The sequence below is a fragment of the Symsagittifera roscoffensis genome, chromosome 4 (genome assembly GCF_963678635.1).
Source record: "Symsagittifera roscoffensis chromosome 4, txSymRosc1.1, whole genome shotgun sequence".
In the NCBI taxonomy this organism is placed as follows: Eukaryota; Metazoa; Xenacoelomorpha; order Acoela; family Convolutidae; genus Symsagittifera; species Symsagittifera roscoffensis.
This window is the reverse complement of record NC_087065.1, coordinates 61,504,233-61,530,166: the sequence shown is the minus strand read 5'-3', so window position 1 is coordinate 61,530,166 and position 25,934 is coordinate 61,504,233. Positions and strand designations below refer to the sequence as shown.

The window sequence follows — 25,934 nt, the reverse complement described above, 5'->3', positions numbered from 1 at the left end:
CATTTTTTACCCACAATTACCATTATATCGGGAACTTGGTCTTAAAACTTAAGCTCCTACGCACCGGTGCGTTTTCATAATTCACAAAATGTTTCATAGTTTCAAAATAAAAAAGCAGTTGCACAGGTCTCAAATCTTCTCAATTGGTCAAAGACTACTTCGGCTGCCTCTCGGTTTAAGGTCACCGGTGGGCGCGCATGGCCGCTTTGCGGCTATAACTGGCAATAAATTTCGTCCTACCCTCCTTTTGCAAGCTCGCAACACGTTGGTGCGACTGCGGTTATCACTATTCTGCCGCTTGCTCTTATGCCATTTGAACAATAAACAATTAATCCATCTAATCGGTGGCTCAAGTTTAATAAATGAATCTTTTAGTGACATGGGCTGGTTTCCATTTTTGTTTTAGAGATCTGTATTGTCTTATTGGTTGACTCTAAGTTGGTTACCGGATATCATTTTTCTAAGCGTTGCTTTACCCTGATCGGAAATTCTGTAACTTTTGATAGGAAATTTAAATGTGTTACCCAGCTATGTCGTGTCTGGCAACTGTTTGAAGACAGCATACGTTTTTTCGTGACCTTAAAATAACATTTTAATCTGTAAAATGGCTGCAATTGCATAAATTTGATGTTTTATGGTAGCTTAGATAGGATTTAAAAACAAAAAATTTAATTTCGAAGCAAATTGAACCTTGCTTGAGCTCACAAGATGAACCGCAAGACCTCGAAATGAGTTTGTGTTTGCCAAAAAGTGTTGATGCGATAGCTTTCTTAGAATTGCTCCAGCTTTAACATATATAATAATGCTGTTTTTTAAAGGTGATAATAACGAGGGGAAAATAGTAGTCTAAAATTCGTGTCGTCTTATTTAGCGCCAACTATGTACCTCTTTTCTAATATTAGCCATATTTTCGACTCTTACTCTTTATATTTAGAACTGTTACAATATTGTAACATTAAGTTACTAATAGGTCTGCACTAAGTTGATCGCGCTTTGTATTCGTGTAACTTTTGGTTAGTTTAATATTACGACAAATATTGTATGACAACTATAATACGAAAAAAACACCAGCGAATTTTAAAATCAAAATATTTTCGTTGTTTTGCTTGCTATCATTATTAGCCGATAATTAGCTGATATTTTCAGATAACTTGCTTATTGTAAATTATGCTTCATTCTTGAAGTTTTTTGTTGAAATTTTTGAACTTCGGCTTCATGTTTCTATTCTTACTGTTGCTACAAATGACAAAACCGAAGCGGGATGAAAGAAAAAGGCCTTCCTTGAAGAAAGTGAGCAGTTCGCTAAAAGCTTGCTCGGCGTTGACAAAATGTTGTCACAAGTTCAGAAAAACCAATTCGTCGTCTTCAAATAAAGGGGCATCTCATTACAAATTGAGGTCTAAATCGAAGAGCAGTGGAGCACAGCCGGCTGTAGAAGGTAAAAACAGACAATCAAAATTTGTCACTGAAATAAAGTTTGACACCTGAACTAATGAGAGTTAGGAGACTAATTTTTCATTTCATTTGAGAAAATCAAAACCATCATCATAGGAACCTTGTACATTTCTGATTTAAATTATCCAAAAAACACGAACAAAAATTGAAACCCAAAACGCGTTTTTTCAATTGGCGTTTACTTTGGCAATAAATAATGAAGACATTTTTTGGTTATAAATTTAACAGAAATAATATGGTGCAACTTAGTTTGCAAAATTCGGGCCCACAAATTTACCCAAAATCGAATCATTTTTGGCTTTTTTCAGTCGATCAAAAATTACGCCAAAAGTAATTGATCAATTGCAAGCAAATCTATTTCAGAGTGAGCCTCTTATATAGCCACACAGAGTTTAACAGGGGTAAAATCTCCAAAACTTTCCGCAAAATCTTTAAAAAAATTGTTTTTAATAACAATTGGTGTTTTATATAGAAAATAATGACACCTTTTGGCTATCAAAGGAAAATTAACTCATTTATACAAAACTAAAAATATTATACAGATCATAAACTTTGTGGGGCTACATAAGAGACTAACTTGTCTGTAATTGATCCTGTAGTTTTTGCGTAATTTCTGATCGACTGAAAAAAGCCAAAAATGATCCGATTGGGCCCAATTTTTGCAAAATAAATTGCACCATATCATTTCTGCTAAAATGTTCTTTTCATCATTTTTTGTGTACAGTAAGCCCAGTTAGAGAAATTCGGGTTTTAAATTTCAAGTTTTGTCCGAATATTTTAAACCAGCTCTATATATGACTAAACGTTCGAAATTATTTTTAACATCTGATGCTTTCGTTTGGTTTCAGTCTTTTTTGGAAAAAAAATCAAAAGAGCAAGTCGTGTCGTGTCATACCATGGAAAAATACAACTGAAGTTTTTTAAATTGATCAACTTTCTTCAGGAAAAGAGGTTGTTGTGGAAGTTGAATGTCCTCAGTGTCTTCAACCTCAATCAGGGAGGGAAATTAATCGATGTGACACCTCTCCAAGTGAGAACGCAGAATGGAATAACTACAGAGTCATTAGAGATACTTGGCGGATACGAAAAAGCTACGAGCTCCTGGCAGACGCGGGAGATCAGTTGGGCGCTGTCAGATATGGATCGTATGGCACAGTCTGGTAAGAATAGTATTTTGTCTTATTTCTAAGGATCTGTAAAAGAGTATTCCCCCATTTCGGTACAATATTCTACCTTTTCTACATTCGTGGGACACAGAAAATGCAACTTTCAGTTTTCAACCGATGAGATGAAAAAATACTGCCTTCACGTTGTCGTCGATTTCTCTAAAACAATTTCTTTTAGCTGAAGAATTCTTGGCTGAAGTTTGAGCATATGTTGGATTAGAGTATCTAATGGGATTTAATTACCGAGAGCTTGCAGTATAGCCATGGCTTTATGATTAAGTGAGCTCTAGTTTAACCTGGAATAATCAACATCCAGACTAGACCCCTGCCTGTTTGGCGAATAAAATTACGATAAGTTTTTTGAGTTTTGAGTGTAAGAAATTTTTGAGTTCCTTAGTATGTTAAACAAAAACTGTGTCAGGGCCTAGCTAAAAACTTGTTTTTCCGATGAAATTTTCAAGCTTACATCTCTTGCAAGTTTTGTTTCAATGGCCATACAATGCCTTCAAAAACAACATTTTTCTAATTTAGCTCAGGCAAATCTCTTTAAATACTGGCTTTGATAAATGTTGGATTTGAAATTTCAAACCCGTGGACTTCTAAAAGCCTGTCAATCTGATTGAATTCCTTAATCCACCGCTCAACTTTCGTTTGTTGATTAATTGAATACTGCTCTGTTTGTAAGAATGGTAGACGTTTGTCGAAAAAATACGCTGTTTTTTTCAGCAAAGCATGGAGTTCCAATGGTGGAAATTTTGTTGCAATCAAACGATTAAATCAACCTTATAAATCTGTTGAACATGCAAAACGAGCACTGCGCGAACTCAAGTTGCTGCATTTTGTGCAAGAGGGCAACAACGTGATCCATCTCCTGGATGCCTTCACAACTGCAGGTGAATTTGTACCACTCATTGAATTAGACACCACAGTATACTTTCAAGTGGTCTTCCAAATCATTGAAAATTTTGTCATTATGCAATGGCTGATTATCATGAATACCGAATTATCATTCGTCTTTATTCAAAATTTGATCTTCCATAGTTAAAACGGTGGTAGGCCAACAATCCGAAGGGCCAATTAGCCAAAAATAAGATTACCATTCCAAAAATCCGTTAATTAATGTTGTGGACAACAACAGATTGTCACGGGTGTTATGCGATTGTAATTTAAATGTAATTTAGGCGCCAAGATATGGAGTTTTGTAGATAGGGCGGTTTGTGGAATATCCGTAATTAAAATTACAATATCTGATAGCACTCGTAAAATTCATCCATTTCAGATTGTCCTGACAACTCCATGATTGACCTCTACTTAGTGATGCCATATGTGCCTAATACTCTCCGGCAATTTTTGGAATCGAAGGTCAAAAATAGACTCAAAATGGAAGACCATGAAATCCAATGTATCAGATTTTGAGAGGATTGAAGTACCTTCATGCAGCAAAAATTGTCCACAGGGTTAGACCTTAAATATCTTTAAGAACGAGTCAACTAGATTAGATAGCGAAAATGAATCTCAGACAAATTTGTTAAATTTTTGAGAGAACTGGACCAAAGATTGCAACCATTATTCAAAGTCTTGAATTTTCCGTAATGAAAGTCCTAATGATCATTTCTATACAATTTCACAAGTGAAAATGAAATACGCAACTTAATGGAGGCACGCATTCAAGATCAAAAGGTGACAGTAGCTGTGTATAAAAACTTAAGATGCGATTCTTTCAAGGCTACGATAAATGCTGAAATGTTTTTACACTTGCGAGCGTTAGTGTATTAGTACGAACATTCTAACTTTTTTCTAATCTAACTCGGAAATGAAAGTGTTCATTATTTAGTGACAAAGTAATCATTATTTGGTGGCACTTTTGCTATAATCATAATCTGTTGCATTGGAATTTTCATGGTATCTGTTCTCTGCTTTGTTTGAGGCTAGTGTGTGAGAGTCTGAGACCTAGCTGGTTATTTACAAGTTCAGGAGCTGATTCTTGTCGTGTTCTCGCTACTGTTTGCGAAGCGCAGCCTCTATAATTTTACATCCGAATTTTTACGCGTGCTATAAGCAAGCGTTAACAAACTGGAATATAGACTTTTTTACGCTTGCGGTTAGCTAGCGTTATCAAACTGGAAGATATGTATATATATATATATATTTCGGATTGACAACTAGTTTAACAAAATCACTTGAATCACTAAGACTTCGTTCACGTGCACTCTCTCCACTCACGTGCTGTCAAGTTCAATCTCCGGCAAACCTCGCACAGAGGTAAGTTTTGTTCAGTTACTAATTTGAATTTCAGATGTCTTGCTAAGCAAATTTTTTCTACCGATTTTCAAAAAGGATATCCATAGAAAGACCGCCTACATATTGTGTGCCTGTATACTCCGCTGGTGTACAGCCTTCGAAATCTGTGGGGGAATGTTTGACCAATATTTTTGATTTTTTGTTTTCTCAAAAACTAGCCTAGCAAATCTGAAATTTTAATTTCAGTGAATAGAACGGACTTGAAAAGTTTCACTCCATTAGCGGTTACGCCCAACTTTTAGACATAAAGTTATGTCCCTGGGAATAGTCAATTTTTTGATTTTTTGACAGTTTTTTGAATCTTTAACTTTTATTGAAAACTAAACTCCTAAACCTGAGGTTGTCGGTTCAATTGAGATAACGGGTAGTGAGAAGCTCCTCTGCATTAGCAGCCACTCGCAATTTTTTTTACAAAAAACTTATCTTCCTCGGAAAAGTCAATTTTTTGAGCGTTTTTTTTAATTTATGAATTTTACCGGAAAATACCCTCCCATATCTGAGAGTTGGGTTCAATCCAGAGAACTGGTTGTAGCAAGCGGCTTTGAATACGCGACTGGACCCAAATTTTTTTGGACCTAAAAAAAATATTACCCCTGGAAAAGTCAAAATTTTGATACTTAGACCATTTTTCGAAATGTTTTGACTTCTCTCGAAAACTACCCTGGGATTTCGGGTTCAATCGAATTTTTAGATTAGGCGAATTTCTTCTGCATAAGCGACTACGCCCATTTTAAAAAAAAAACAGCTTTGATTCTCGGAAACGTCCACTATTTGATTTGTTGACCGTTTTTTGGATTTTTCTCGATAACTGTCCTGCCAAATTTGATATCATTGGTTTAATCGACACAACAGATTGTTGAAAGCTTACGTATATAAGTTATTACGCCAGTTGTTTAGAAAAAAATGGTCTCTAACTAGTGAAGGTTTTATAACTTCGACAGCTTCTTTTGACTACTCGAAACTTACCGTGCCAATTCTCAGTTTAAGTGTTCAATCGCGCAACCCGATTTTGGGAATCTTCACTACTTTACTGGCCACGGCCTGTTTTTTTGTTTAAAAAAATTACGTGTTTCGGAAAGTCAAGTTTTTGAACTTTGATCATGTTTTAGAACTTTTTGAACTTTCTTAAAAACTACCCTATCAAAATCTAAGAAAAAAAATCCATCGAAAGAAGCAATTTTTTCCTGCAAAAGCGGTTACTACTTTGTGAGAGAAAGGTATGTTTCGCGAAAACTCCAAAATCTCAAATTTTTTCCCTCTGCTCACTTATTTTAGTAGAGAAATAACTAGGGTTTTTGGGCAAAGTCAGATTTTTGTCCAGCATCAGTATGATAAATTCAAAAATGTTCAAGACGTACCTTTAGCTGAGCCCTAGATGTCCTTCATCGACATATACGAAAATTTTGGTTCAATTTGTAAAACTTTTTCTATGTTTTTTTTTGGACTGATATTTTTTTGATTGTGTTGTATACCTCAAGTGTATTGCCACTTCGCCTGTGTATAAGTTTTTTAAAACTGCTACTTATCTTCTATAACATATCATAGACAACAAAAAATAGTTTGAGAACAATAAATTTAGTTTTACCTAGAGTTTTTTTGTTCTTTTTATACACATGCGAAGCAAAGTTTTATAGTACGATTTTTTTCCAACCTAAGTCGCAAATATTTGCTGCATCGAAGTGGCAATACAAAAAGATTGGCAATTTGTTGCACCCTTACAGCTTATTGATAACATAAGCTTTGACATTCGAATAGTTATAAGTTTACACAGTTGATGCATTTTTAACTCACCAAGTGAGCCGAAGAATGCTATTTGTTTCAAACAACATAACATTATTAAAATCTCGATTTCAGAATTTTTCTTCTTCAATATATCTCGATTTTTTTTGGAATAATCAGAATTTTTCTTCTTCAATATATCTCGATTTTTTTTGGATTTTTTTGCATAATCTACTATCTACTATATATTTAAATGCGGGCTTACTTATCTCGCCATGTATAAGTCTTTTCAACGTAATATTTTTGCATGTTTAGCAAAAGATTTCTTGCACGTTTAAGCTATATCGTATATTGCAATGGTTAAGACTGTTTTTGACTTTCCAGTTTAAATGCAGTGTTCATTTCACCAAGTTTGAAATTAGCAAACCAATAGTGGGATGCTCTCGGGGTTTCCCCGGGTGTTGCCAGTTTGGCCTCCATTTATGAAAAACCAACTTCTTTTAGATTACGAGATACGGCAGTTTTCGAGATTTTTCAAAAACTTCTAGAAAACTTAAATTTAGAAAAATGCAAAAACTTTGAAGATATCATTACTGTAATTTTTAACTGTGAGGGTATTCTCAGGACATGCGAATTTTGCCTCTGAATAAGACTGCTCAAATCCTTGTAGGTTTCGATTTTTGAAGTTTTTTAGGATTATTTCAAGAGTTTTCAAAGCACTTAGATTTAAAAAATTTACAAAATTTGAAGTTCCCATCTCTGTAGTGAGATTTGTTCAGGGTACTCCCAGGAGTTGCGAGTTTTGCCTCCAAATATGACTGCTCAAATCCTTGTAGTTTTCGAGTTATTTTTTTTCAAAATGTGGAGTTCTCAACTCTGTAGTGGGGGCTGTCATAGTATTCTCAGGTTCTCAGGGGTTGCGGATCGTGCCTCCAAATATGACTGCTCAATTCTTGTTAGTTTTTCAGATATAACGTTTTTTATGATTTTTTCAAGAAAAATTTCGGAAAACTTGAGTTAACTCTTTTTTAAAAACTTGAAATTCCTTACCTTTTAGTTGGGGGCTGACAGAGTACTCTCAGGGTTAGCGAATCTTGCCCCCAAATATGACTAGACAAGTCTGTAAAATCTTCGAGATACAAAGTTTTTTATGGTTTTTGAATTGTGTTTAGAAAGCTTAAATTTGAGAAGTTTATTAATTTGGAATTCCTAAACCTGTAGATGGATTTTGTGACAGTACTGTCACCAATTGCAAATCTTGCACTCAAATGTGACTGCTCTTTTTTCCGTAAGTTTCCGTTATGTGACGTTTCTTAGTTCTTTTTAAATTTTTTCAAAGAACTTGAATAAAAAACTTCGAAATTTGAAACTACCACCACTGTAATTGGGTGCTGTCAGGGTACACTCAAAGGATGCTGATCTTATTTTAAATATATGTTGTTTATTATGAGTTGTTAAAAATTCAAAGCACCGGAGATGCGTTACATGCTAGTTTATACATAATGTGGCTTCATGATTTGCGATTTTTTACATGCAACATTGTATCTTTTTGTAATTGGTGCTACTTTTGCTGCATCGAATTGGCAAATTATTAGTATATGTAGCTTTTGGGGATTTTAAACATTCGTGGCTGAATGATTAATGCGTGGGACTCAAATTTGCTAGATTGCAGATTTTTGTCAATTGAAGTTTTTGCTAAGCCTCGTAGAAGTTTTTGAAAATTCGAGGCTTATTTCTACTTTTTCTTACGTCACTTGATAGAGGTGCTTTTTGGTCGTGTTCTCGCAAGTGTTTGCGAAGCGCAGCTTCGCCTCTGTGTTCAATTTGTTTTGAAACACCCGTTATTTTCAACGAGTTATTTAAAAATTTGTCTGAAGTTTGGCAATAAGACAGTAGCAGTAATAACAAGGTTGCTGTGCAAGTAGCACAGAATGTTCCGACCACACTCTTCAAAAAACACAAAAAAGCTTTTCCGTGTTTTTTTTTAAATTAATTTTGTTTTTTTTTGTGTCGTTTTATAAAAGGATCTGGCAAAAACCTAGAAGATAGACATTTTCAACAGTAACAGTATAATAGGCAAATCGGGCAATTTTTGTAAATCAAAAAAAGACAAATGAAAATTTTAATGGCGCTAGAAATTTCAAAAATTAAATTCACTGGAGCTAAACTAAATTTTTATGGCGTATCCCTCTAAAATAAGCCTGCTCGCTGGTTTTTTGCTCGAAGTTATACTAAAACTGGAAATCTTCAAACCGGTTTTTCTCGACCTGGGACAATTTTTAAAATTTTTAGTTTTGCTCGAATCAAGGCTGAAAAGGCCTTAATATGATATATCACTTCACCCGTTACGATAATTATTTGTGGCAAATTGTTTCGGTTGAAAAAAAAATAGTCTGCTCGCTTGATTTGCTAGCTCGAAAATAGACGAGTAATCAAAAATTCAAACTGGTTTTTCTCAACACTTAGAAAATAGTTTGAAATTTTTTTAATATCGTGTGAATCAAACTGAAAGGACTATAGTATGATATATCACTCAACCCAATCCGATGATTTTTTGTGGTACCTGGTTTTGCGTGGAAAATAAAAAAAATTAAAGCACACCGGAATACAAAGTTCCTCCCCATTTGTGGGAACAAAAAACTTTTCCACAAAAAATTTACTTAAGAGTCTTTTCTGTATTTTCTCTACCTGAGAACAATATATCATCATTTCATTCAGTATATCATGTTTTCTCACTTTTGGTTGGTTTTATCACCCTTGAAATAATTTAAAGCGTGTCAATTATAAAAGATTCTGAAAATTTAAAGATTTTTAAGGCAATTTTTTTATCGTTTTTTAAAAAAATCGTGTCTCCTCTCCAGATATTGATATGACTAACCTCACTTAAATCACTCAATTAAGCTGATCTGTGCTGCTATTTTCTACTCTCTGCTGAAAAGGTACAAAAATGTCATTTGGAGGATGAAAAGGTACAAAAATGGCATTTGGGGGAACGATAGCCAGGTGATTTTTTTCGTACAGCTCATTTTTGAATTGTTGAAAGTTGTTGATGGCAACGTGCTCAGTATTAGCTCAGTCTCAGCTCTCACAATCATGTTACTAATGCTGATTTTCACTTGTACACCTCCTGCTTAAAGGATTCATTTGTAATAATGATTACCTGCGAGTATTTTTAAACAGCAAATCATGATTTTACCTGTGGAAAACAGTTGTTTCTCTGTAAATAACTTAAATAGTGCTATTTTATTTAGGATTTGAAGCCATCCAATATCACAATTGACGAAGAAGATGTAGTAAAGGTTAGTTAATAATGTTTTTGCTTTTCTAGAGACCTTATAGCGTTGCAACTGAAGAAATGCTTATGAAGGATGTGAGTTTCCACTTATTTAAGTCTATGCCAGTTTTTCAGAATAAAACTCAAACGCTATTCACGCTCTATTTATATTTTCAGTGGAAAAAACTACCAATTGATCCAGTTTTTTAAAAGTTGTTTAAAGGTTTCGTTTCGTTACACGATTGAGCACAGTGTCATTTTACGATATCCACTTTCTTTTCAACGCAAGACGCAAATAAAAGTGTTCATCTATTCGTTGGCGCTTTTAATCATTTTAAATTTTTGTTGGCTCTAAATAGTTATTTTTAGAGAGGATCCCATTATTTCTACTTTTTCTTTTTGCTTTTCATAAAGTTACTTTTTGTCGTGTTCTCGCTAGTGTTTGCGAAGCGCAGTTTCCCCTCTTTTTTGATAGTTACAACCACCTTGTCTCCGTTTTTTGTTTCCAGTTGATGTTTTGGTTGATATTCAAAATTCTTTGAGTAGTGTGATGCACTTCAGGGTTTTTCATCCTCTTAGATAAAAGATGTTTAATCCTCTTTAAGTTCAACCACTTAGATCATTTTGAATTTTACCTTCAGTTTTATTTTTCCATTGTTTCTTAATTTTTTTTTGAATGCCTTAGATATTGCAATGGAATGGCGTATTTTTATTTGAGAGGCTCAACTCGGAAATATCTTGTGACAGATTCAACGACTATCAACAGATCCTTCACGTTTTTCCGTACGTTTATGTATACTCTCGCATTACCACTTTGCACGTTCTTGCATTTTTTCCTTTTCTAACTGCTATATCGCGCTACATGCTAGGTACGGTACATATTAGTTTTTTTTTGAAATACATCATGTTTGTCAGAGCTAACTCGAGTCTGTCAAACTACTAAAATAAATATATTAATTTGCATTTCCAAACATTTTTGATCGAAAGGTCGATTTTGAAAGAATGAAAACCAAATATTGTTTTACCAAGATGCAAATTAGAAGGAAATATTCTCTAGAACTGTCGATTTTGCAAGGATTTATTCTTGAAAAACGACATTCACAAACGTATCTTTTATACTAACAAAGCTTAGCACTTTTCTGCGCTGGTTTTTTATCTAATAATTTTCGATTTTTTGTCAGATATTTTGTAGAACTTTGAGGTGTGTTATCTTAAGTTATTTATGTAATTTATTACGCTTTTACGGTCTATTTCGAGACTGGTTAGTCATGTCAGATGAGATGTGTCCAATTTGCTATCTCATAGAGTAATTTCAGATAGAGGTTGCCATCTGTTTGTCACGCTATCTGTTTTAGACGGATAGGTTCGTGCAATTTCTTAGTCAAATATTGATCTTATAGTAATCGATTTTTTTTGTTTATTCCGGAGTAGAATTCTGCATTTTTCACATAATTTGTGGCACATTTTAAGTTTTGATATTAGTTTAATTGCTTTTTTTGGAACGACAACCATTTCAAATGATAAACGGGGAATTAGCAACCTTAAAATGCCATCAGTTCGTCTCGAGATGTATCAACTTGATGCAATAGAACAAATTTCAATGATGATGCTGTTTTTTCTAAAGGTTTCGACTTTTGTGACTAGCTGTTTATGTCGAACAAGTAACTGTTTGTCGAAGAGTATCATTGAGTCATTTTCTCAAATCTGAACTTTCGTCAACCAGCAGTAGTTTGAGCAAGTCTGCGTTTTCAATAAACCTCAGACTCGATTTTAGTTTTCGTGGCTGTAAATTTAAACTCTTGGTTTCTAAGTTCCTATTTTTTGTTTCAATTTTTCTTCCGCCGGTTCGAAAGATTTTAGCTAATAATATTTTGGTTCAGTGGCCTCCTGTTGCGTTGTTTGATAAGCTTAAATTTTTTATTCGTGTACGTGTTTTGAGGTGGAACTAAAATTTGTTTTCAGCTTAAATGTTTACAAAAAACTTTAAGCTGAAAACAAAATTTAGTTCCACCTCAAAACACGTACACGAATTTTAAAAAATTTTCGGCTCAACTATCATGCCTCCTCTGATCAAGTATTGTCGGCTTTTTCTGATGCTTTGTTGCTTCTGTTGCTAAGTTTTAACTGTATAGCTCGACATGTTTTCCACGAAATAAATTTTTTCAAGACAATTCAAAACAAGCATGAAAATTTCACTAGATCTAGTTTTGTTCGACTTTTAAAATGGTTTCTTTTGGAAATAGCGGCTTTGGTCTCAATTTCTTTCAGTTATTTCGGCTTAATTAAAATGCGTTTTTATGTATTGATCATTTAACCTCTTAATCGAGAAGCCCTGGTTCGCTCTGGTTTGTCAATATTTCTTTGTAAGGCTTATTTTTTCTGTTTCATGTTGTTTTTATTTGTGAATTTTTAATAGTCTTTGTGAAGATTTTCGTTCCTTTTTGTCGCTACTGTATGAGAATTCAGTATCAAATATGTACAGAACCTATTCTGCGACACAATTTTTCGGGAATAGTGTTCACGGATAAAATCTGTTGCTATATATTCATTGGTTTTTAAGTTAGCTACATCATAGTAAGCACTCATCATGCAAAGCAGCTGTTCTTCAACAAGGCGTTCATATGTACTTAAATAAATAATTGTCTGAAGTCGGGTGATTTTATGTCCAAAATACTGTGTTGCTTGCAGCTCATCATCGGATGAAAAGACCAAGGTCGGTAAACCAAGCACAAGTCTAGCTCGGTGGAGGTTCAGTCATTTTAAACTATGCCCTGTTTTAAATATTTTAAAACTGTTTTCTATCCATTTGGATTATTTACCTGTAGTTTTGAGTAGTGTTGTGTAATTTAGATTGTGGATTTTGGGTTCTCTCGCAAGGAGAGAGTTGACATGACCCCTCGCATGCAAACTCTATCTTATAGGGCCCCAGAGGTCATTGCTGCAGATAGCTGCAAATCATCTTTCTACAGCACTACTGGTATGTTAAAACGAAATCTCTTTTGATATCTTCACTGTTACTTTTCACGACATACATATTCTTATAAGTCGCGATATAATGTCCAATAATTATTGATCTAAGAAAATAATCTTCCCTCCATTGAACATTACAACCGATAGATTGTTTCGAGGAAAAGGAATTTTTCAAATTATGACGGTTTTGTTTTAGTGGATATGTGGTCAGTGGGCTGCATCTTGGGGGAATTTCTGAGTGGAAAGCAGATGTTCCAGGACCACGATAGCCAAGAAGCACTTCTGATTGACCACATTCGGTTATGTGGCACTCCAACAGAGAGGGTACTTGAGAAATCATTTGACCCAGAGGTAACAACATCTGGTAGCTTGCTTTGTCTAGCATTGAGGGCTTTGTCATCGAATGTCTACTAGATCAAAATCTTTTTGAGGACACAAAAATATTCTGTAATCAACTTGGCTTGATGAAATTGTTTACCGATAAAGGTTTTACTGGGCTGGTAATTTTTTCTCGGTTTTCAGTTCGTTAAATTGTAAACTGCGTTTTCATAACGAAGAAATAGACATTTCACACATCTTATTCAAAATTTGAATCAAGGTTTAATAGCAGCGGCATAAGTCGTGCAGCTGCGTAAATTGAATATGGGATTTCTGACCCGAAAAGATCTGTGCATCATTTCTGTGTTCGTTTTAGGTTGCTAGCTTCATCAAAAGGAGCAGTTCTTGTCAAGGTTATCAGAAAGTTGACTTCAAGTGCTATTTTGATGGAAGAAATTCGCAAAGTAAGTCAGCTTACTTTATAGTTGATTATTCTGAGATAGGGCCAAATTGTAAATTTTATGTCAAAAACTTAAAGCAAGTCATAAGATTTTATCGAGTATTTTTTTACTGAATAATCGATTATTTTTTGAAATGAATAGGCAATTGTTTTTGTGCATTATAGTCATTGAGTTATGTGAAGATATGCTGGAGATGAACCCGAAAAGTAGAATAAATGTCGAAAGAGCGATAGCTAACAAGTATTTTCTCAGTTACCATGACCCAGATGATGAGCGAGTCCCAGAAAATGCTTTCGACGACTCCTTCGAAAAGCTGGCCTCGATTCCGGAAATAAAAGCGTCAATCTTTAACTTCCTCGGGGAAACAATGAACTGATCTGATTGCTTATAATTGTGTGCAAAGTGGCTTCTGCTTATAGTTGTAATAAATTATTTTTCACCCCACTTTTGTTAACCAATTTTGGCATTATAACGTGACATTAAGTTCCTATTCCACTGGATGAAGTTATTCCATTTTGAAATAAACCTGAAGATTTTTTTGGTCTATTCTGGAGGGTGACACAGCCATTCCATTCCCAGCACAAGAAGCTCACCAACAAACTGCTTGTAGATCTTAACGAATCTGCAGCCGGTTGTCCGTTGAAAATACGCACAGAATGGAATTTTCCTTACAATTAATTGCTTTCAAATTGTAAAGAATTTAAAAACTGATTTGTTTTCAAAACTCAATCGGGGGGGAAAAGATGCTCATTTTTCTAATTTAGTTTCGGTTGAAACTATTTCACACAAAAGGTCAAAGTATCATGCGTCGAAAGAATCGCTAGCTAGATGGCTGGTGAAACAATTTCAGATCCGCAAAGTTTCAGGCTGCTATTGTCTACCTTACTGTTGGGCAGTTGCGGATTTGTCGACCTTTTTTAGGCCAACCGAATTGATATACTTAATTTTTTTTCAATTACGGCAGCCAGCAAAAAACCATGGTTGATCCGAAAACGTTTTCATAAGTCATTATTCCGAAAACGTTTTTTTTCAAGAATTAGTTAGTTTTCTGTTAGAGCCTAAATCATGCTCTATTGAAGAATAACTTGGGATGGCGTAGGAAAACTAAGAGATTAAAACATATCTCAGATTGAAACAAATACGAGCAGTACGGGAGTGCGTTCATACGAAAATGCGATCTCTACTCGCTAGGTTCCTAATGTTAAGTCTTTCTAGTTGATCTTGGCATAGTATCAACATCCGCATAAGTTTCAATAGTCCTAACACATCATCGGCCTAGCGTGAAACCCTTAGTGATTAATTGTTGAATTTTTTAAGTTAGAAGAGGATAGACAGTTAGCGATTTAGTCAATGGAAGACAGCATCAAATTGCCTTCTTTCACTGACACCCAGGAGGAGTTCCCTATCTGTAGCACACGCTCCGTCGCTTTATGCCAAGCGAGGGGCGTGTATGTGTTACTGATGAATAAAGTCAAATCCAATCGAGTCAACTACGTTGCGTGCTACTCTAAGTGACGATAACCAGGCTTGAAATGACGAAAGCAAAAAGGAGCTTACATATGAAGAAGACCATTAAAACAGATTTCGTTCTATCTGGCATTAACACTGAATTCTTCATTCTTGATATTAATCAGGCATGGTTCTTTAAGCAATGAAAGAAAAGGCAATGAACAACCAGTTTCGATGCTACTCAGTTAGTAACGGTATTATTCGTGCGTTCATACGAGTGAAATTATGTTCCTAATCTGTAATCTTGCTAGTTGATTAGAGTAATGAACGTAGTGCAGACTTTAATAGGTCTGGGTGATTTTTTTTTGTTTTTCAGAAAAATTTTTCAATTGCTCTAATAACTACAGATGTGCTAACAAGCGTATTAATGCATTTATGAATGCCTTTAGATATATATGCACTTTTTGATTTCAATTGAAATTCATCTGCTGCTTAAAATTAAGTAATTTACGCTCTTCAAATACGAACGCGGAAATGGCGCAAAAAAAAACGTGCACAATTTCTAGTCTCGAAAGTGGAATTTAATTCTTAGATTTCCAGTGGAAAAAAAAACTTAATAATAATAATTGTAGTTCCTGCGAATCGCAGAGGAGCTATTAGTAGGCCTTAACAGTCCTGTCGAGGATAGTCCACTTGTATTATCTCCCCACATTCCAGACAGTGTTATTTTGCTGAGCGAAGCTGTTTTTTGCGACTAAAGGCCGTTTTTTTTGCTTCTAGAATTTTTACGTGGTACCACTATTGCAGCAAAATTTGGTCAGGTTGTGGTAGACTTGAAGCTGGAGGTCAAATGAGAGCTTGTCCTCACACACTATCATTGCCATGGCATGGGATCGAATACACGATCTGACGATTTCAAAGTGAACGCCTTACCACTGTGCTAAGTGCCTCCAACTTGACCTGTTTATCCAGTTTTCTCAAGTTGGGTTCATGTTAGCAAAAAAGCGCCAATCATAAATTGTTCTAGAAATTCAAAGAGCTCAAAGGGCATCTATTTTTGTCTTTGAAAGTTGAGATTTTTTCAACAAAAAGTTTTTTCTGTTTACTTGCGTTCATTACTCTGTTCCAACTGTCAGTTAGCTATATTGTTGGTATAGTATCAACAGAAGCCTATACTCTTTTCTAGCGCGTCACTGGCTCAGCGTGAGACCCGTAGTGGTTAAATGTAGATTTTTTTTGTTGAAAGAATAGACAGTTAGAGATTTAGTCAATGGATGACAGCATCAAATTGCATTTTCTCTCTGGCATCCAGGAGGACTTCCCTACCTGAAGGACACGCTCTGTCAAACAATCTATGAGGCACTGCTAAATGAAAAGTCAGATCCAGTGAAACCAACGCCGTTGGGTGCTACTCCAAGTGCCGATGACCAGGCCAGAAATGACAAACGCCACTAGATGACACCTTCAAACAAACGAACCAGATCTCATTCTTACTAGCAATGACATGGGATTCTTGAAGCTTGAAATTAATCAAGCATAACTGCGTAAGAAATGAAGGCAAAGTCTGTTAGCAAGCTGGTTTGATGTTACTCAAGAAGAGGTTCGAGAGCGCTGAGCGTCAGCTGGCACGTATTTGGCTATCTAGTTCAAAAACATTGAATCGATGTTCCAGTACTTCATAAGTGTTTCATACATGCTCCGGATTCTTCATACTTGCTTCGTGGCATGTCTCAGTCAAAATTTATTGACCATTTATGAGTTTCATGGTGATTGATTATTGGAATGTTTCAAAGTAGAAAAAACAGCGATTTTTTCAACAGATAGCATCATCAAATAGCTGAATTTTGCAGTCACTCAAGAATGCTTCCTTACCTGAAGCAGGTGTGTTTTCCTGTTCTTCAAAGAAAGAGCAGCCAAGAGATGCATGCAGACGAAGATGTGGCTCCCGTCGAGCCAATCGTTTGGTGCTACGCCGAGTGCCGATGAGCGGGCGAAAAACGATAGAGTTGCTAACATATGTGAATAAAAGATAACTATTTGAAATCAAAAAGTCAGTTGTTGAGCTAACCAGCAGTTTCATTGGATTATTCGAGCTTGATATTCAAGCACGATTGAGTAAAAATTGATTGAGTATAAAGGCGATGGAGAAATTACTGGCATGCTATTCAAGCAGAGTTTGGAGTATAATTATGCAACTAAATTAGTGTTTGTTACTTGTCATCTGGCTTTCCATCAGCTTAAAGACAATGTGAAGATATTCTAGTGCTCCGTAAGTGTTCAAGATTTAATTGTAAATCTAAGTCCTGGCGGGGAGAATATGTCGATAACGCTCTGCTATAGATGGCACTGGTCAGTCCAATTACGAGATGAAAACTTTTTGCAGGAAATTTTATTTTCTTTAATTAATTTTGTGAAATCATTACAAGGATAGAGAAGCTCTGAAACTCGAGGAGGTAAAAACAAACAGCTCACCAATGTCTGCTAAATGACCAATTTGAAATTTTTCTCTAAAGCATATAAATTACTGAAAGAATCCGACTTATAATGGTGTCCAAGTCTAACGCGGTCTCTAACATTCGACCCCCTGCCGACCCAAAGGGTCCCCCCTTTGATACTTTTTAAGAAATCCATTTTTGGCCGACCGACCCTAAAAATTTTCTAAAGGCGCCTTTGGCGCCAATATATACTAATTTTGAGAAGGGAGCGCGCGCCGAAAAAAACGCAATTTTTCGGTCAAAGTTTTCCAAAAAGTGCCTAAAAACGCCTTTTTTGACCTGTTTTTTCAAAATTTTGCCTGCGGCGCAAAAAATTTGGCCAAAATAGGGACAAAACCGTGCTTTGGGAGAGCTCGAAAAATCAATTTGGTCGACCTAAAAAAAAGGTCGTCAAAATTTTCGAAATTTTTTTGAAAATCCGCCCCCCCCCTCGAGAAAATCCTAGATCACCCCCCCCCCCTGTCTCTAACGGCATAAGACGACACAGGGAAAAGATTGTACAAACTTATACCAAACTTATGTACAAAATAGCGAATACAAATTAAAGCGAATTAAATATCTAGGTTCTTTCAAACAAAAACAGATTTAGCACTGAAAACCAGGGGAGCCAGCCAAAGCGTAAAAAATTTGTGTTAGAAAAAAATTTATGTGAGATACCCAGATGAGGGGAGCACAAGTATGTTAGGAAAAGTCCAAGTTGAGATTCAAAAAATAGAACTAAAAGTGAAACGCAAATCCTGGATTGAAAGACGGACTTTAAATACACAGTATACATAGATGATTAAAACTTACTCTTGTACAGATTATGCTCTATGCTCTTACACAATCGAAACGGTCGAGAAAGTCGAAACGTATACATGTTGGTCGAACAAACAAATTTTTTAAAATTGTCGGTTGAGAAGGCCGAGAAAGTCGAAACAAATTGAACTTTAGTCGAGAAAGTCGAAATAGATCTATGCGGGATCGAACATACAAATTTTTAAGAAAAACTGGTCGAGAAAGTCGAAACACCAAAACTCGTTTGATAAGTCGAAACATACCGATATATGGTCGAGAAAGTCGAGCACCTCGACCCGGGCGATGAAGTGCTGTGTTAGTAGAGCATAGATCATATTCCGTTGAAGGGTTAATTTTGATCATATATCGAAAAATATCTCTGGTTATATATAGTATAAACTACGAAGGGCTTTATAGATAGTCTCTTTTTCTAATAATAACCAGGATAGTTTTGAAAACCTACACTTTCACCAAAAACATCACAGGTCAAATGTAATTTTCAATTTCCAGGCTACAAACTCTTTCAGATGGTATAAAAACTTCCAGCAGAACAGACGCATAGTTGAAAACTCGAAAAATGACTGTTTAAAAAGCCACCCAAAGTATAAATTTTCCGCTTTTTTTTCGAAAACCGGAATTAAAATTTAACATAAATAGTTTGAACGGCTGTCGGTTGGTGACCCTCTGCTCCAACTGCGCCGCTGGATAATTCTACCAGGAAACCTAAGCCACTTAGATGTTGCGATCACAAGCGTCAAAATTGTGCTCACATGTTTTTTTGCACATGTTTCTCTGTACTATTTTTTCCGACTTTCGAAGAAATCGGGGAGTTACATATGCTTGGGTGTTTTTGAACTAATTTTTGAAGAAAACTGAATATTTATGTTCGGATTGGGTTTTCATTCAGGCAGTTTGCGGCGATCAAATTAATAGTTTTATAACAATAATTTTTATACCCCTTTGAAGATATCGACTTTTTGAAATCAAATATAAAAAGATATTTTATCTCCGATTAGTTTTATGCAAGTTCTGGCAGTTTAAAAATGACATATTGGCCATGCTCTGGACTAATCTATGCCCACTTTAGAGATTTTATTCAAAATGCTGAAAACGTAACCTGAATCATTTATGTGAGGCTAATTATCCCGCACCATAATTATCCCGCACCACAAAATTGAGGCAAGCTCATTGGCCCTGAATGTTATAATTTTTGAAAATTGAAATATTGATAAACAATGAAATTTGGCAGATATATTCAAACTTAGTTTGAATATATCTGCTACTTAGGTAGAAATATTGACGACATTTCGTAGTTTGTCAATATTTCATTTACCACAAACTATTCAAGATCTTTCGATGGGCAGTCAGAACATTCAGGGCTTTACCCTGATACGAGCAGTCTTGTTTAAATTTCGAATGATCGAAATGGAAATGAAGCCAAAAACTAAGAATCATTTGTTAGATTTCCTACAGATAAGGAAAGTCTATCCTTGATTTGCTCGTATTCAAATTATAGTTGATTTGCTCGTATTTTTTCCGAACAAAAAACTATTGTTTAAAGCTCTTTTTGTTTTACAAATAGTTTTCGAGTTTAAAGACGATTTAAAAACTTTGCTTATCATAAGATTTGCAAAAAAAACAATGAAGTAGTGTTATTTGTTGGGGCATGTCATGTCTTTCTCTCATTCATTAAAAAATATGATTTATACTTTCAAACTATGAAACTCATAAGATACTGATGCTGTATAAAAAATTATGTTTTGAGTTTAAGTAAAAAACGATTGTACTAAAGTTCTCATTAGTAGTTTCTGGCAATGCCATTGATTAAAGAGTGACTTTCATGTGGTTGGTTAAATCTTTAGGCGCAGTATGTTTAATGAAACCTAATGTGTGAGCATATGAAACTCTCAAATCCGCATTCGAAACATTTGAAATGGACTAAAACCAGTGGGAATTTTACCTTAAGCGAAAACCGCAGAATCCGTATCTGGTCAACCATGTATTCCGTAGTTTTGCTTCTGTCATGATTAACATTTGGTCACCAATTTCGTGATAACTGGCAAAAATGGCCACTAATTCTACAGTTATAGTGGCTTTTTCGTTTTTATAACAAGGTCAGGTAATCTGCCACACAACATAACTTCAAAAAATTGGCTTCTCTTACAAATTCCGTGACACGAAATTCATATGTCCAAAACTGAATAATGGAAGTTTAAGTTATTTCTTTCAAAAGGTGAAGTCAATGGGTCCACATAATTTGGACTACACATAATTTGGAGGTTGCAAAAAACAAATATAATGACGCATAAGCAAATAATATAAGCTTGTTTGTTTTGATTTTTTTAATTAAAAAAACATAAAATCATATAACTTGAGATGAAAATCCTAAATCAATAACCGTAATCGCTCAAATTCTTTTAATGTTATTTTTGCTGCTTGATTATTTTTTGCCCGAAAAATTCTGACTTAAAGTTAACCTAGCGGCGGGCCTAATATCAATCAATTTTGCAGTTTTCAATGAAAACTCCTTGTCTTACGAAAAAGAGTAATCAATTATCGGTTTCGTATAATCTTATAATTTGTCGTATAACCTTATAGCGTATAAAAGTTTTTGCGTACAATTTGTCGTATATTGTATACCGTGTACCAAATACTTCCACAGAAACAGTAGCGTACGCAGAAATTTTTCTAGAGGGGCAGTTTTTGGAAAAAAAACTTGAAAGTTTTGTCGAACTTTTTAGGTCGACCAATTTGATTTTCCAAGCTATTTGAAAACACTATAATGACACTATTTTTTCAAAAATTGTCTGCGCCAGAGGCAATTTAAATGACGTTCTAAGCACTTTTACATAACATTTGAAGAAAAAAAAATTGCGGTTTTTTTTCGGCGCGCACTTCTCAAAATTAGAAAATGTTTAATGTTGGGCAGCCAAAAATGGATCTCGTAAAATTATACCATATTATACTCAAACTTCAAACCAGTATTTTAAATAAAGAGAAAAAATAGCTCAAAAAAAGTTCATTTCAACAAAGCATTTAAATTACATTCAATCAATCATTTCATTCTGATAAAAAACTTCGTAAAATGATACCCAAAGAGCATAAATTATAACATTTAAATTTGAATAACTCATGCTGTTTGAAAGTCGACGAAGCATACCCAAATTCGGTCGAGCACGGTCGAAACATGTCTTGCTTGGGTCGAGCACATTTGTTTCGGTCGACCATGGCCGAAATATGCCAAATTTGGTCGAGACGGTCGAAAGACACCAATTTTTGGTCGAGAGGGTCGAAACACACCAATTTTTGGCCGAGACGGTCGAATCATAAAGTGAGCACCTCGACCCGGGTCGTCCCCTCATTTCGCTATAAAAAAAAACACTATATAAATGTGGGGGCCCAACATCGCTGCTATCTCTGCGTTCATAGAAAAGACCCTACAATGCTGCTATCTCTATGTTCGTATGTTACTGGACGTAAAATCTCAATATGGTTCCATCTAGTCTGAACTGTTCTTAAATTTCATCATCTGAAAGCGTTTTTAGCAAGTCAAACTAAGGGTGGCGATGTATTGGAAGTTCCTATGCATGTTCGATGCAGGCTGGGCCTTGCATCACACTGAATAAAATTATCCGTATCGACATACATTCGTTGAAACAGAGAAACAATTAATTATCTAACATCTTCAGTATGACTAAACCGGCTCTAAACAAAAGAGCTGAAATCTTACTGGATCTTGGAAACTTAATAACTTCATTGACGCCGCGAAACTCAGCGGCAAACTCCATCAACGCCAAAAACTATTTCTTAAATAAATGTATTTTTCAAATAAAAATTTGTAATTTTCAATGAAGTTATTTTCTATATTGGTTTATATCTTTAATTTTTAAATGCATCGAGAATCGACCACTGAAGCTGAATTAAAATTATAATGATTTCTGCCCGCATCACCCACCCTTACTTGAAACTTTTTACAGAAACACCCGGGTGGAGGTCGTGAAGAAATTCAACAAATTGTGTTGCATAGTTACGTCATCCTGTATACTGTTGAAGGAATTAGCTGGGAAAAGTAATTATTAGATCAATACTCCCGTGCTCAATTCCTGTGTTGACTTCTGTAAAACAGTAATTCCGAATCAAGTGAAATGTCCTATATTTGTTCAAATAGCATCAATAATGGCAGGACATGATATTATTTCAAGTTTAGCAAATAAGCAAAAAAAATACTGAACTGATTTTTTTTGGTTATATGCCAACAGACTTAAGCTGAATTATAAAAAGGCGGTTGAAAAAATTGGTTAAGTACAGAAATTTAGTGCAATTATTTAAGAAAAAAATGATCAACGTTTATTGTTTACATGTCATGTTGCCCAAGTAGTGATGAAACTCGAAAAATATAGTGGAATTATCAGTTAACTAAGACGTTGTGTCTCAAGATCGCACCTTCTTATTTTTTTATAGCTTCGTAAAACTTATCATGGAGTATGGATGCTGTCCTCGTCTTAGGATGATGTAATTTCGCTACATTGAAGCCAATTTATGAGCGGGAGAAAAAAATCTTAAATTCATACACTTCAGAAGTCATAAAGCGAAGAGAGACGTCTGTATTTGAAATACATATTGTGAGTTGTTGAAGTTTGTCGTGCTCTCAATTAATCGGCTTAATATAGACTTGGCTTTGAACCATGTTTTTGTTACTGTTTGTGGACGCGATGTTGAAAAACACTCCTTGAGATTTAGAAGTGCCTATTTTTATAACTTTTTTTAAGGAAAATTGAAGTTCAGTCCTTTCTCAAAATTCAGTTTTCTAACTGAAGAACAATTTAAGAGTCCACCCATTCGCTATTTTTTACTTTGAAAACAAAATTCAAAAAACAATGAATTCACAGAAAAAAACACCAAGGATTCAAATTTAGTGTCAGAATAGCAAGTTTTTTAGTTGAAAACCAAGTTTTAAAATTCCAATTTGAGTAAATTGATGTTCATTTACTATTTTTTTCTCGCTTAATTTTGAACCTGTGCTACTATCATTTCTTTGACAGCTAAAAATTGTGATTGTGCAAAAAACGCCTCTTCACCTAAATGTCTCCAGAAATGATATCAGTAAGCAAAATGAAAACAAAAAAAAAACAGTTAATTTTGATTTTTTTTAAAAAAAAAACATTGTTTGCTTGTCATTTATTCACCCAGGCAAACCGTGTTGACTTCCACTCTTCGATTCGGCTCCACTCATTTTAGTTGTTGAGAGCCCAAAACATATTTGCTTTGCTGCACTCCTATCAAATGGTGGTTTTCTTGGGTCGTAAGAAGTTATTGTAAAAAAAATAATTAACTGTTTCAAAAGCTATTCCTTGAATAGTTTGCTGTGTGTCAAATTAGCAAATGCCATTTTTTGTGGCTTAAAGTTGAGTGTGATAAAACACAGGGGTCTACAGTAGGACCACTTTTGTATTTAAACGACATAAAGAATCGAGTGCTTCCAACACAACGCTCAATTATCTGGAAGCTTTGAAAACATTTGTGTAAGCACTAAAAATTCGTGCAATTATTTCAGAATAAACAATGATCAGATTTTGTCGTTTAAATTTCGTGATGCTTTGTGTAGTAAAGACTCTCAGAATGGTAGCAGAGAAGTGGAACTATTAGTGAACTAAATCATTTTGTCCCAAGATCGAAACTTCTCAATTAAAATAATAGCAAGGTAAAATCAATCATGCAGTGTAGTGCCCTTACTTATGGATGTGCTAATTTTGTTCATTGACACCATATTATTTGCTGCAGAAAAAAACCTCAACTTATTACACTTCAGAAGGCAAAGCGATACAAATTGATGAACTTTTCAGGCGAATGGAATTTTGACTGTATTTGAAACGAATGTGTATGAATTGTTGAATTTTCCTTGGACTCAATAAATTGGCTTCTCTCAGAGGTGGCTTTGAACGATAAATTTTTGTTTCAAAGTTTTGCGCGGAAGACTATGAGTTCTATAAACATAACCTTGAAACTTGCTTTCTGTAAATGCAACTTTGAAAAACACTCTCTGAGATTTAGAGGTGCCCATATTTACACTGTTTTCAGGAAAGTCTGTGTTCAGTCCTATCTGAAAATTCAGATTCCCTAACTCAGTAACAAGCAAAAAATTTGAATTTGAAACCAAGTTTTTGAGTTCCGCGTAATTCTAAAATGATGTTTTTCACCTGTTTTTCCTTCTCTCAAATAATTGTGATTGTGCAAAAAATCGTGATTGTGCAAAGTAGGCCTTGTTTAAGCAAAACATTGGAAAACAAAAAGAAACGCAAAACAACTCATCTTGGTAATTTTAAAATTTCAATTCAACTCGGGTTCACTGCGCGGTAGGCGTTGAGAGCTCAGTACAGATTTGCGTGGTTGTGCTTCTATCATATGATAGTTTTATTGAGTCCCTTTATGCAAAAAAAAATTAACAAAATCTTATTTTTCTTCTCCATAAAGTGTTGAAAATACATATTGAAATATGATAGGACAGGTTTGAAAATGGTTATTACTTCCGTTATCTGTTCATTCCGAGTCGTTTTCCATAAAGTGAGGTCCTGGGTTGACCATCCTACAAAAAATTACCCTGTCTTAGAACTTCTGGTAAGATTTGTAGGAAATTTCCGCTATCTAACATTTTTCTTATCAGAAAAGTGCCAGGATATTCACTTTGTCCCAAATTTCAAAACATAGCCAGAAATATTTTGAATGTGTTTCTATACCATAAAAATAGAAAAAAATCGATTTGGGATTTTTTCCAAATTTAAGCATGTAAGAATAATTAAAGAGTGATTATAATGTATGATTTTCAAACCAAAAAATCCAAAAAAAAAAATTTCTCTTTTTTTGTTTATTTATAGCCTAATTATGCTTAACTAGCAGTTTGAAATTTTTTTGGAGACAATAGAAATCAACTTTGACGAATAATTTCAAAGTTGGTCGGGTTCAAGTATCTATCGAAAACATTTCCAGTTTTAAGCAAAAATTGACTCTACAAAATTAGTGGTTTTTTTTCTGTAAACTCATGCAGCAAAACGAGTCGTTTGGCCTACGAGTTACCGTTATTGTACTCTGCTAGAACGGATCATTTTCAAATTGGTTTAAAAAATTTTAAATAAACATTCGAAATTTTTATAAAAAATATTTAAAGGAAAGTTCCTATATTACAGCTTTCTTGCAACAAAATTCATTGTCTTTCACATTTCTTATTTAAAAATTTTTTTTAATCTTTTAAGAGCCATAGAGCTAATTTGTAGGAAGTTGTAAAATTTTTATACGAAAAGTTCTAAGATTGCGACTTCTGGTCAACCCGGGTTGCTATTGTACAGTTTGTTGTTTTTTTTTCAAACTTCTTACTCTGAATCTGAAATGATGATACGGAGAAATCGTTTTTTTGTTCTTTCTTCTTTCTTAAGTTGATGATCGACATTTATTTGTTTCGATGGTAGAAAGAAAAATTAATTCAAAATAGATACAAAGTGAATTAATTTTTCTTTCTATTTTGAATTAATCTTTCTATTAATTTTTCTATTTTGAA

At 34.6% G+C, this 25,934-nt stretch overlaps 1 protein-coding gene and 1 pseudogene across 1 annotated transcript in view; both read left to right on the top strand.

Moving 5' to 3' along the window:
- The window catches only part of LOC134845134 (26S proteasome non-ATPase regulatory subunit 1-like), a 428,069-nt gene that overhangs the window by 272,734 nt on the left and 129,401 nt on the right, over positions 1-25,934 (top strand). The gene's annotated exons all lie outside the window — the stretch shown is intronic.
- LOC134843865 (mitogen-activated protein kinase 14-like) lies at positions 1,150-14,102 on the top strand (annotated as a pseudogene).